We start from the raw sequence: 14,025 nt of genomic DNA on the forward strand, positions 1-14,025 counted from the left end.
ATAAGCCCCATTTTGCAGATGATGAAATTAAGGCACAAAAGTAAAGTGACTTGTTCAAGGTCACATCAGCAGGCGACAGAGCTAGGATTAGAACTCTGGTCCTCTGGCTCTCATGCCAGTGCTTATCCCACTAGGTCACACCAGTTCTTCTTGACATCCATCCCTCTGGTTAGGGCACACTCTAACATTTCTAACTTTACCTAAAGTAATTGAATATGGATTTCTCATCCCAAGCCCTCTTCAACACAGTGATATTTCTAGGCTGCACAATTTCCTGTGGTTAAGACTGAGTCCCATGTGGGACAGAGACTGCGTCCAACCTATGATAATGCTGGTATTTGTTAAGCGCTTACTATGTGCAGAGCACTGTTCTAAGCGCTGAGGTACATACAGGGTAATCAAGTTGTCCCACATGAGGCTCACAGTTAATCCCCATTTTACAGATGAGGGAATTTAGGCCCAGAGAAGTTAAGTGACTTGCCCACAGTCAAATAGCTGACAAGTGGCAGAGCTTGGTTGTATCCACCCCAGCGCTTACTATAATACCTGGCACATAGTGAGCACTTGACAAATACCACAATTACTTTTCATTATTATTATTAACCAGTTCCATGTGCTTGCCCATAATATGCAAAGAAGTGTCCACTTGTTTGGTTTGAACCTACTACCTTCAACATTTTACATATTATATACATAGTTACATATATACACTGTTCCAAGCGCTGGGGTAGATGGAGAAGCAGCGTGGCTCAGTGGAAAGAGCACGGGCTTTGGAGTCAGGGCTCATGAGTTCGAATCCCAGCTCTGCCACTTGTCGGCTGTGTGACTGTGGGCAAGTCACTTAACTTCTCCGTGCCTCAGTTCCCTCATCTGTAAAATGGGGATGAAGACTGTGAGCCCCACGTGGGACAACCTGATTCCCCTATGTCTACCCCAGCGCTTAGAACAGTGCTCGGCACATAGTAAGCGCTTAAATACCAACATTATTATTAAATAATCAGGTCATATAGAGCTCCTGTCCCACATGGGACTCAGTCTAAGTAGGAAGGAGAACCGGTATTGAATCCCCATTTTACAGTTGAGAAAACTGAGGCAGAGAGGTGAAGTGCTTAAGGTCACACAGCAGGCAAGTGGCACAGTCAGGATTAGAACGCAGGTCCCTTTGATTCCCAAGTCTGCCTTTCCATTAGACACCCCACTGCTATCTACTGAATTTTGAATGGTTTCTCGCTTCTCCTGGGGTTTGGTGAATAGGAATTCCCAGGTTGCTCTGCCTACACCCTTCCTAATTTTGTAAAATTTTCCTCTGGAATTCAAAAGGAAGCTCTGTAACTCCCCAAACTTCTAGTTGAACCCTGCTAAAATCTAGTTGCCCATATTGCATTCATTAGTGATTTTTTTTTCCCCCTCTGGAAATTCCTCTAAGCATCTGCTTATCCAATATGGGATCCAATACACCCAGGATCACACTGGAACTAATAAAAACTGGATGGAAGCAGCAGAAAGAAAGAGCTATGAAGTGGAGAACAGAAATGAATAGAATGTACTTTATCCTCAAAAATGAAAAAATAGAATTGTGCAGTGAGGATTATTGATTATGGCTCTGAAATTGAGTGGTTCTTTGAAAACAAGTTAATTATGTATTCAGTGAGAGAATATTAACAAAGGAGCAAATATTTTCACTGTGTGTACCTCTCCAAGGACTGACTGGCTTAGATTCAGCACAGGTGCCAGAACAGGCTTGCAATGAATATCATCTGTACAGCAAACATCGCTGAAGAATGCATTGGTCACAGGACAATTCCACTTCCATGTATCTTAGATTTCTCTTACTGTTGCTATTTAATTTTGTTTACATGGCAGGCTGTGACAGAGTAATCCAGGTAGAGGATGATATTACCGTTTGGTGACTTTGAAACTAAGGAAGAATGAAGCGATGAAGAGTTCAAAAAATGTGATATCAAGTTATTCAGCTGCACAATCACATTTTTGAAAATTAAAAAACCTGATATATATTCAATAATTTTAAGGTTTTCTTAGGTTGAAGATACACTGATAGAATTCAGATGGTTGCATAATTAGGGAAGAATTACCTAGCTTCACTTTTTCCCTGAACTTCTAAATAGGTAAGAAAAATGAAGTCCACTACAATCTCATAAAGACCAATATTACATAGGTAGGAAAGCACAAGAGGTCAGTATTCAGGCTTTGTATTTAAATAAAAATCAAATTTACCCATCATTATAAACCCAACCTTGAAAGCTTCAGAAAAGTTCTAGGTCAGTTCAGTAGATATGATGACACGAGACTCTTGAAGTGGGTTCAGAGGTGAGCATGATCTACTAGTTTTGTTTTTAATAAGAAAATAAAAATCACTCAGTCGCATTTATTGAGCACTTACTGTATGCAGAGCACTGTATTAAGCACTTGGGAGAATACACCACCACAGTAAACAGATACCCTGTTGAGTTTATGGTCTAAAGGAGGAGACAGACATTAATATAAACTACAGATAATAATGATAATAATGATTGTATTTAAGTGCTTATTAAAGCACTGTTCTAAGCACTGGGGTAGATGCAAGCTAATCAGGTGGGACATGGTCCCTGTTCCACATGAGGCTCACAGTATTGTTCCCCTTTTTACCCCAATGAGTAAGGCCAGAGAAGTGAAGTTACTTGCCCACTGTCACTCAGCAGACAAGTGGTGAAGCTGGAATTAGAACCCAGGCCCTTCTGACACCCAGGCCTGTGCTCTACCCACTAGGTCATGCTGCTTCCCTATAATAAGTGCTGTACATCATTACCTGGTATAGTAGTAATGGTATTTATTGAGCACAATATACTGTGATAAACTCACTATCTAACCAAGGAGAGACAAAGAAATACATGGAAGCACACTCATTCAGCAAAAATAGATACTCTAGACTGGCTCTATACAACCAAAACAGAGAAAAGTGGAGACTTATTTCTAAGCGGGGAGGTGGGGCTCAAAGCATTGATTCCCAGTGCAGTACAGTGCTTAATTAACTAGCTGCAATTCTCCCTCCAAGGGGACTTGTGTTTGCCTTGTGTCAGCAAGCAGATTGGTTCAATCCTGGGAGACCGCCTGAGCCAAAATGTCAGAAACATCAGGCGCTCTAGTTTCAGCACACCCAATCCTGGACCTGCATAACCGTCCAAACATGGCAGAGCCAAGACCTGCCCAGAAAAAACGCTGACATCTCCACCTGGAATCAGAAATCTATCACCCATAAATTCCTCCCCCGCAAGAAATAAAATAACACCACTCAGTCTTGCTCTTTAACAAACACAAGACAGTTATTTTAGTAGCTTTCAAAGAGCATGCAGAGCTGTCATTTAGTCTGGCAGACTGTGTTTAAGCAGTGAATGCTTATCAGAATAAAATATCAATTACAGAGGCATCTAGGGGGGCTTTTGGTTTGATACCACAATCAAAAAATAAAAACCCTACAAGCATCTTTAATTGATAATTTATGCAGATAACCATATAACCCAGTTACTTCTCCCGGTAATGAATTCCAGATTTATATAAATACAAATACGATTAACACCATACCTTCAGCCTGCAAAAAGTGGAGGCAGGAGAAGGTCCCAGGAGAATAGATTAGTTTGTCTGTGGCCAAGTGAAACAATGTTTTAGAGTTTCATGGTCCATGGTGGGGGAGGGGAAAAGGATTCTAACTGGATCTAACTGAAGCTCACAGTTTAGGCACATGTGTTTGAAAATAGTTTCCACATCACATAAACTCTATTACCAAGGAACACAGTGACAAACCAACAACCTTCCTGACCTGTGGTATAGCACAGACAAAATGTACTTGCTTTGTAGCACATGGGGAAGAGAAGCAGATACTTTTAGTGAGACTTTTTTTGGGTCTTTTCACCATGGAAGTAACATTATGCTGGATCAAATCAAATTATCACTTTTCCCTCAGGCTGGCTACAAGAGAAATCAACCCTGCAGCATGACCTAGTGGATCAAGCCCGGGCCAGGGAGTCTGAAGGGCCTGGGTTCTAATCCTGGCTCTGCCACTTGTCTGCTGTGTGGCCTTGGGCAAGTCACTTCACTTCCCTCTGCCTCAGCTGCCTCATCTATAAAATGGGAATTAAGACCGTGAGCCCTACGTGGGACAATTGTCTTGTATGTACCCCACTGATCAGTACAGCACCTGGAACATAGCGCTACACAATCATCATAGTCCTGTGTGGAAAGAGCTCAGTCCAGAGTGAGGGCAACTCAGTTCTCATCCTGTCTCTGCCTGCTGGAGCTGTTTCATTATTCATTCATTCAATCGCATTTATTGAGCACTTACTGCAAGCAGAGCGCTGTACTCAGAGGTGAGGCTTTCTGAGTGGAGATCCATGTCAGCCCTTCTGGGAGGTGGATTCCTAAAAAAAAAACCCCTTTAACATGGACAGTAAAGGCCCCAGTGGCTACCGAGGCAACTCCCTTCAGGAGGACGGGGAACAGCCTCACCTCTTCAGTTACTTTGACCCAAAATGGATCCTGTCATGCAAAAAACCCTCACAACTTGCCACATCCCTACCTGCCTAATAATAATAATTGTGGCATTTGTTAAGTCCTTACTATATACCAGGCACTGTACTAAGCACTGGGGCGGATACAAGCAAATTGGTGTGGACACAGTTCCTGTCCCACAGGGGGCTCACAGTTTTAATCCCCATTTTACAGATGAGGTAACTATAGCACAGAGAAGCGAAGTGATTTGTCCAAGGCCGCACAGCAGAAGCATGGTGGAGCTGGGATTAGAACCCATGACTTTCTGACTCCCAGATCCTTGCTCTGCCCACTATGCCATGCTGCTTTCTACTTTGTTGTTGCATTTTGGGCCTCAGCAGGGATACGACTGGTGGGTGTGAGAGAGTGTGGGTATCTTTGGGATCTTATAATAATAATCATAGTAACTGTGGCATTTGTTAAGCACTTACTCTGTGCAAGGCACTGTACTAAGTGCTAGGATGGATACAAGTTCATCAGCACTACGCTCAACTCCCCAAAGCAGCGACTTGGTACTGAAACCGAATTGCTGAATTGTACATTTCAAGCGCTTAGTACAGTGCTCTGCACACAGTAAGTGCTCAATAAAATACAATTGAATGAATGAAACCTCAGAACTCTCATTCCTATTGGGAGACTCCATCACTGGGACAGTAACACTACTATCCACCAGACAAGCAATCCCCATATGTAAATCAATCATATTTATTGAGTGCTTCTGTTGTACAGAGCACTGTACTAAGCACTTAGGAGAGTACGACAGAGGTGGTAGACATGTTCCCTGCCCACAGTGAGCTTACAATATGTAGTAAAAATAATAGTAATAATTATAGAATATGTTAAGAATGTACTTTGCGCGAAGCTCTGAGGTAGATCAGTCAATGATATGTATTGAGCACTATGTACAGAGCACTGTACTGAGTGATTGGGAGAGTGCAACATGTTTCCTGCCCATATTGAGCTTACAGTCAAGATAAAATACAGTCAGATCAGGCACAGTCCCCATCCTCCACAGTGCTCAAGTCTAAAAGGGAGAACAAGTTTTGAATCCCCCTTTTACACATGAGGAAACTGAAACACTGGTATGTTAAGTGAGTTGCCCGCAGTCACAACGGCAAGCAATGGCAGTACTCTAGACTATGAGCTCATTGTGGGCAGGGAATGTATCTGTTTGTTATATTGTACTCTCCCAAGTGCTTAGTACAGTGTGTTGAACAGTAAGTGCTCAAGAAATATGATTTGGGGGGGAGGGGAGTGATAGAGCTGGGCTTAGAACCCACTTCTGTGATTTCTCCATTAGGCCACAGTGGTTTTCCCTGAGCCAATTATTTTTGGCTAGAGATTGTTGGCTTCCACTGGCATTCAGCATGGTACAACTGGAGAATTCTGCATGCTCTGAAATTAAAGGAGAGGGACTGAAATTATATAGCCAGCAGGGAGACTGATATGGAATTTAATCCATTAACCAGGATCCCTCTCCAACCCCAGCACTAACCCTGAGCACCTGTGTAGCTCTGTAAATTTTTCACGCCTCTCTGGTTGGAAATCTCCTGGATCTTCTCCATGCTTTTATGTTAGTGACACGGGTTTTATTCTGTTGCAGGTTTGGTATTCGTGTTTGCCTGATTCCAACATTAAGCAGGAAGCTCTCAGAGAACACACTTCTGGAATATATCAACGTGCCTAGTACAATCCCCACACATGTGGGTACTTGATAAATACTGAATGAAGCAGACGGGAAGTTGACGTGGTGATGTGAACCCCCTCTCCTTTTAATATGGGGGCTTCATTCTTATCATACCCTCCGACAAGGAAAACTCACTTAACAGTACTCTTCCCGGCCCTGGGCTCCAACTCTGTCTGCTTTAATGTCTGTCCTCCCTCTGTAGAATGTAAATTCCTTGCGGGCAATGACCACATCTACCAACTCTGTTGTACTGTATTTTCCCAAGCGCTTAGTATAGTGCTTTGCACAGAGTAGGTGCTCAATAAGTACCACTGAAAGATTGATTGATCCCATATCTAAGGCCAAGAGCACATTGTGACTGCTTCTTCCAACACCCCCTCGCACTGTAACCTTCCCTAGAATCCCACCATCATGCTCTAGCCAAAACGCATAGTGAAAATGCAAGATCTGAGAAATAAGTGCACCTGAAAATGAATGTACTGAGTTTTTCTACGGTATCTGTAAAGGAGTTATGATAATACAAAGAAGAAGAATGGTATTCGATAAATGCTTACTTTGTGGCAAGCCCCATGTTTAAGCACTGAGGTAGATATGAGACTATTGGGCTTGACGTAGTCCCTGTCCCACAAAGGGCTCACAATCTTAATCCTCATTTTACAGGTGAGGTAACTGAGGCACAGAGGAGTGAAGTGACTTGCCCAAGGTCACAGAGCAGGTATGTGGCAGAGCCAGGAATAGAACTCGGGTTCTCTGACTCCCAGGCCTGTGCTCTAACAAGTAGGCCACACTGCTTTTCACAGAGAGTGTGACCCAATTTTTCAGTAGTGTGACTCTGGCCACTCAGGCTTCCTATTTCACCATGAATGGAGACAAAAGTGCCTGACACATAGTAAGCACTTAAATACCATTAAAAAAAGCCAAGTTGAGAAAGTGTTGGCCTACTGGAAAAAGCAAGAGTCAGAGTCAGGAGACCTGGGTTAGAGGCCCAGCTGGCCTGTTGTGCAACTTCAGGCAAATCATTTAACCTCAGTTTCCTCACCTGTAAAATAGTAACTGTGGTATTTGTATACAGTCTTGATCTCCATTTTACAGATAACAGGCACAGAGAAGTGAAGTGACTTGCCCAAGGTCACACAGCAGACAGGGCAGAGCTGGGATTAGAACCTATGTCCTTTGACTCCCATGAGAGTAGAATACCTATCTTCCTACCTGTTAGATGCTGAGCCCTGTGTGGGGTAGAAACTGTGATTGATGGAATTATCTTACCTACTCCCACTGCTTACCACATAATAAAGTGCTTAAAAACACCAATATCTATTTTGAGCTGCAGACTTTTTTAAATGCTGTGCTAATCTAGGATGTGACCATCCTTATCCAGAACATAACTGAACCACTATCCTTTGATGCATACCTCCTGCCTTTTCACAGAGAATAATTCCAAATGAATAGGGTGAGTGGATAGAAAAGTATGTCCCAGATGCAATGAATGAGGCCAAGTAAAAGCCTTGGCCATAGTTTGTCCTGACTTCTAAACACTGGTGCACAGGTTTTATGGTTAAATGTCTATTCCCCCAGAAGTGCAATAGCAATCAATCAGTGGCATTTATTGAGCACTTACTGTGGGGAGAATATAGCAAATAGCCTGAACAGAGATAAATACATGACAAGCATGTATGATACATGAAAGGAGAAGCAGAAGTCAGAAGGTCATATGTTCTAATTCTGGCTCTGTCACTTTTCTGCTGTGTGACTTTGGCCAAATCACTTAACTTCTCTGTGACTCAGTTACCTCATCTGTTATTTTACAGGGTTAGAGGGATAGAGACTGTGTCCAACTGGATTTGTTTGTATCCACTCCAGCACTAAGTTCAGTGTCTGGCCCACAGTAAACACTTAAATGCCATAATTATTATCCCCTCAAGTTGCCATTCTCAGATTGTTCCTACACTGGGAATACAATGAAATCACTAGAATCTTCCTCGAAAACATCTCCAAACACAAAGTGACAAGCAATGTCATTACTGAGTGAGACCCCTGGATTCTGCCAACAGGATGAAGGACTCATGTGGTGGTTACACTCCATGTTCTCCATCTATTGGTGAGGGATGATAATTATTATTATTATGCCTCTCAGGGTCACACCTGGAGAGTTCCCAGAACTCTACCAGTCTTGACCACAGGAGGAAGGGTCAGGCAGAGGCATATCCATTCCATTCCTAGCTTGGGTACTGGCCAGCGAGTGGAAGGCAACCTGCTACAAATCAAAACTCACCAGTGCTGGGCAGCAGCAGCACGGGAGAAAATCAAAGGCAAAGACTCAAGTTTTCTGTGTGGAAGGAGGCAATGAGTGGAAGGAGGAAAGGCATTTCTGTATTTTTTTTTAAACCAAGAAAACTCTACTGATACACTACCAGAACGATTGAAGATGGAGGTAGGGTATTCTCTAGAGATGTGTCCATGGTGTTGCTATGGGTCCAAGATGACTTGATGGCATAGGAATTATTATTATGGAATTTGTTAAGCGTATACTACTATATGCCAAGCACTGTAGTGGATACAAGCAAATCCAACTGGACACAGGGAATCACAACATTAATCCCCATTTTACAGATGAGGTAACTAAGACCCAGAGAATTTAAATGACTTGCCCAAGATCAGAGCGAAGTGGCAGAGCTGGGATTAGAACCCAGAAACCTCTGACTCCCAGACCTGTGTTCTATCCACTAAGCCACACTGTTTCTCATCCCTCACATTCCTAGGTCTTCTCTACATCCCAAACTTTCCCTCATAGCTGAATTTATCCATACCCCCTCACATCTCCCAATCTTTTTGGTCTGCATGACTTCCCGTGGTAACGAATTCCACATGCTCACCACCCGCTGTGGGAAGAAGTGTTTCCTTTTGTTGGTTTTGAACCAGATTGTGCATAAAAATAGTGTGGTCTGGCAATTCACCCTCACAAACCACTTGCTCCCATTTCCCTCCATCCATCAAGATGGAGGAACAGACTCCCTCCAGCTCCTCAAATCCAAGGAAAGAGGGGTGCTCTCATCAAATTCCATCCTTAAGGGATTATCTGTTTGATAAATGCAGCTTTGTGATTTTGAGCTGCCTCACTTTCAAGAGGAAAGCAAAGCAGATGCCTTGGTCTTGTCTTAAAGCAGGAATTAATAAGATGAATAAGTGTGCACAGGAGTGCAGCTCAAAGACCAGCCCTTTTTTTTATTCATGGGGACTTAAGATGAGCTCTCACCCACCTCCAAAAGCTGTGTGTGGGGGTGGCGGGGGAGATGGGATAGAGAGAGGGAGGAATTTACCTTTCCACATGGTGAACGATAAACCTGCTTTTCAAATAGAGACGTATCACACAGTCAAATTGCACTGCTTGGACGTGAAGCGAACAGTATGCTGAAGGTAGTGTGAAAAAGCACTGCAGCACTCCAGGGAGGTTTAATGGAAAGGTTTACGTGAAAACCTCCATGACTCACAAGAGCCGTAAGACAGGGTTGTTCTGCATACCTTCTGTTTCTTCTCTCTAGAGGCCAACCAGCGTAGCGAGGGGAGGAGGGGACACTACCCCAGGCACAACCCCCCCCATGCAGCTTAGCCTTTCCACTCTAAAACACTCAAAAGGGTCAGAAACGGTTCTCACTCTGAGCTGAGGGTGCTGTTTCAGCCAGTAAATTATCTCAAGATTTCTTTGAGGGCATTTGGTAAGCAATTACTAGATGTCAAGCCCTGTTGTAGGTTCTGGAGTAAACACAAGAAGCTTATAACAATAACAATAATGGTATTTGTTAAGTGCTTGCAAAGCGCTGGGGTGGATATAAGCAAATCGGGTTATTATTATTATTATGGTATTTGTTAAGTGCTTACTATGCCAGGCATTGTACTAAGCGCTGGGGTGGATATAAGCAAATTGGGTTGGACACAGTCCCTGTCCCACTTGGGTGGGGGGAGGGTTCCCAGTCTAATCCCCATTTTACAGATTAGGTCACTGAGGCACAGAGAAGTTAAGTGACTTGCCCCAGGCCACAAGCAGTCACATGTGGAGCTGGGATTAGAACCCATGACCTTCTGACTCCCAGGCCCACACTCTGTCCACTAGGCTGTGTTGCTTCTCTGATTGGGTCTTTTGCCCACATCTGGACCCCCACTGAGGCCCAGAGTCTAAATTGGAAGGAGGATCATTTAATCCCCATTTTATAGATGAGGTAACTGAGGCACAGAGAAGTTAAGTGTCTTGCCTAGGATCCACAGTAAGCAATTGGAGATGGGATTAAAACTCTGGACCTCTGACTCCCAGGCCCGAACTCTTTCCACAAGGCCATGCTGCCTCTTGCCAGTTCATGCTGCTACTTCTGGTACCGAGACACATGAAAAAGAGATCCCAGCTTGATTGGTCAGAAAAAAAACTCTGAAGTCCACAAAAAGTTGTTGGGGAGATGAGGTGTGAATTTCTCGTGTTTTGACTATGGCTGATTTTTACAAGGAACACCCTCACTGAAGTGTGAGGCAAAGCTCCGGATAGTTGGGAGAAAGCAGCAGCAGATCAATCAATAATCAATCACGTGGTAGAGTATAATATAACAGAGTTGGTAGGCACCTACCTAGCCCACAATAAACTCACAGTCCAGAGGGGAAGACAGACATTAATATAAATGTTAGAGATAGGTACATAATTGCTCTGGGGCTGAGGAAAAGGTGAATAAAGGGTGCAAGGGTGACCCAGAAGGGAGTAGAGAAGAGCAAATGAGGGCTTAGTTGGGGAAGGCCTCTTGAAAGAGATATGCTTTTAATAAGGCTTTGAAGGTGAGGAGAGTGATGGTCTGTCAGGTAGGAAGTGGGAGGGTGTTCCGTGCCAGAGGCAGGACTGTGCGAGAGGTCACGGGTGAGCTAGATGGGATCAAGATACAGGGAGTAAGGTGGCATTAGAGGAGTGAAGTGTGCATGCTGGGTTGGAGTAGGAAATGAGGAAGGTAAAGTAGGAATGGGGCAGAATGATAGATATGAGAGATCAGTCTGGAGTTCAGCCGCCGGCAACTAAGTAAAGCCCTTTTAAAATGAAATTGCGGGCAACTAAGTAAAACCCTTTAAAATGAGATTCAAGCGGGTTACAAACCAGAGGGAGAAGCAAAAACAGGGTACAATGGGTAATAAATGCAGCAGACAAGATTGGGGCTATCTTTGTCTTCAGCAATGCAGATAGGATGGTCCCATTCAAAAGACATTTTATCAACCACTTTGCCACCTACTGATAAAATCTCACCAATATAAAATTGACTAAGGATATTATTAACAGAGACAATTACCACTCTATTTCTAATGTCCAAAATGTGATGGCATGCCTTGAGTGTCAACTATGGCATGACTTGAGTGCCAATTAAAGAAGTTACTTCCTCATCCCAAAGCACAACCAGTTTTTTTCTCCCTTTCTGCCTATGTTCCAGGCAAGACAGACTATTCCCTCCAATCCTTATTCTACAAAGCCATTCAGTCCACCTTTCTCCACTCCTCAAGAAGGTTCAGTGGTTACCCATCCTCCTTTGCACTTAACAAAAACTCCTTACCACAGGCTTGAAAACACCCAAACACCCTTCCCCGTCCGACCTTACCTCCCCGATTTCCTACTACAACCAAGTCCACACATTTCACTCCTCTAATGCTAACCTACTCACTATACTTCCATCTCAGCTATCTCACCACCAACCTCTCACCCACATCCTACTTCTGGCCTGAAACACCCTCCCTCTTCGTATCCAGCAGACGATCACTCGCCCCATTTTCAAAGCCTTATTAAAAGTATAACTCTTCCAAGAGTCCTTCCACGACTAAGACTGCATTTTCTCTCCTCCCTCTACCTTTGGGTTGCTCTTGCACTTAGATTTACACCCTTTATTCAACCCTCCCTCAGCCCCATGGATATGTTTATATCCATAATTTATTAATATTAATTTCTGTATCTCCCTCTGGAGTATAAACTCATTGTGGGCAGGGAATGAGTCCACCAATCTTGTTATATTGCACTCTTCCAAGTGCTTAGTGTAGTAAATTGAAACATAGCACTCAGTTATAATCTTCATTTTACAGATGTAACTGAAGCACAGAGAAGTTGTGACTTGCCCAAGGTCACACAGCAGGCAAGTGGTGGAGCTGGGGTAAGTCCTCTGGCTTTCAAGATCACACTGCTTCTCCATTATTATTAATAAATATTAGTTTATCTCTGGTTTTCTGGTTTAGTCTACATCCTCTTGTATTCACCACAATCTAATCCAGTTTCTCTGACTGGCTATTCCAACACAATTAAAGATCACACTAAAGGACTCCACTAAGCCTCTAAACTGTAATAATGACAATAATAGTACTTGTTAAACACTTACAATGTACCAGTCATATTTATTGAGCTCTTACTGTGTTCAGAGCATTGTACTAAGCACTGGAGCAGATTATAAAATAATCAAATTACACACAGTCCCTGTCCCACAGGGGGCTTGTGGTCTAAGGCTGAGTGAGACTAGGCATTGAATGCCCATTTTACAGATGAGGAAAATGAGGTAGAGACTTATCCAGCATCACACAGCAGGCCATTGGCAGAACCAGGTGTAGAACCCAGGTTCCCTGACTCACAAAGCCATGCTCATGGGAAGCAGTGTTGCCTAGTGGATTGAACACAGGCCTGGGAGTCAGAAGAACCTGGGTTCTAATCCCAGCTCTGCCACTTACTTGTCTGCTGTGTGCCTTTAGAAGTCACTTGCCTTCTGTCTGCATCAGTTACCTCATCTATAAAATAGGGATGAAGACTGTAAACCCCATATGGGACAGGGACTGTGTCCAACCTGATTGGCTTGTAACTACCCCAGCGTTTAGAACAGTGCTTGACACATAGTAAGCGCTTAATAATATTCTGCTCTTTCCACTAACTAGGTCAAGCTAGCTTCTTTTCATTCCTCAGTGTAGCTTTAGCTTCATGATCATCACACAGCTCCATTGATTACCTTACTAGTTTCCTGCTTTGGCTAGATTTGACTAGCCTTTTTTAGTTCTTTGGCATCCCCAGTAAGTGCTGTGGAAACTCCTTTTCAGGATACTTAATTTCCTGTTTGTACCCTGACCTACAACTCTTTATGGATTTTCCTTTTCTCCTCACTTGACTGACCTTTCCAAATTTTTAAGGATGAATTTTTCTAATAACCTCATTTTCTGTCAACTAGTCATGTAGGGTTCCTATGTGGTCTTTAAATTTTAAAACAGGAATGCCAGGCACTTTTCACAGGTACTGAAAGCTTCAGTTATGCTACCATTTGTGGTAGTTAAATATATTTGGAATTTCCCTCACAAATCTGACACCTCTCATCTGCTGTTACTGTCAAAATATACCAAACCAGTCTGGATCAAGTGTGAGGTCATGACTTCTTTCCAAAATCACAAGTTATAGTATAAGAAGGGAATTAGGAGACAAATTCAAAAAAATCATTTTGCATGTATTGAATAATTTGCCAGAGTTTTTAGAGAAGTCTATTATACAGTTAAGCCACAGAAAATTGAGTACCTGAAATCAGTATCTCTTGAGCCGCACAGCCAAAAAGCTTGTCAGTGATAACTTTTACATGCCACCTTCCATCTGAAAACATAAATTAAAAAATACACATATATATAATAAATGGTCCCTCATTCAGAGAACATTGGTCTTGAATATTTCTAGCACATGGAAAGCAAAAATGCTTCCTTAATCCCCCCCATCTATGTGTGTATACATATATCTCTCTCTCTCTCTCTATATATATATATATATATCT

The 14,025-nt window shown here is 42.9% G+C and overlaps 1 protein-coding gene and 1 non-coding gene across 3 annotated transcripts in view; one reads left to right on the top strand and one right to left on the bottom strand.

Moving 5' to 3' along the window:
* The window catches only part of BMPR1B (bone morphogenetic protein receptor type 1B), a 251,003-nt gene that overhangs the window by 222,135 nt on the left and 14,843 nt on the right, over positions 1-14,025 (bottom strand). For both annotated transcript variants that reach the window (XM_039913741.1, XM_029076391.2), the window contains exon 3: positions 13,779-13,850. The gene's annotated coding sequence lies outside the window, so the exon portion shown is untranslated. The remainder of the gene's footprint in view (positions 1-13,778; positions 13,851-14,025) is intronic.
* LOC114815746 lies at positions 8,354-8,491 on the top strand. Its single transcript, XR_003763549.1, has one exon. It is a non-coding gene; the product is annotated as a small nucleolar RNA SNORA7 (small nucleolar RNA).

The sequence above is a fragment of the Ornithorhynchus anatinus genome, chromosome 12, assembly GCF_004115215.2.
Source record: "Ornithorhynchus anatinus isolate Pmale09 chromosome 12, mOrnAna1.pri.v4, whole genome shotgun sequence".
Classification (NCBI taxonomy): domain Eukaryota; kingdom Metazoa; phylum Chordata; class Mammalia; order Monotremata; family Ornithorhynchidae; genus Ornithorhynchus; species Ornithorhynchus anatinus.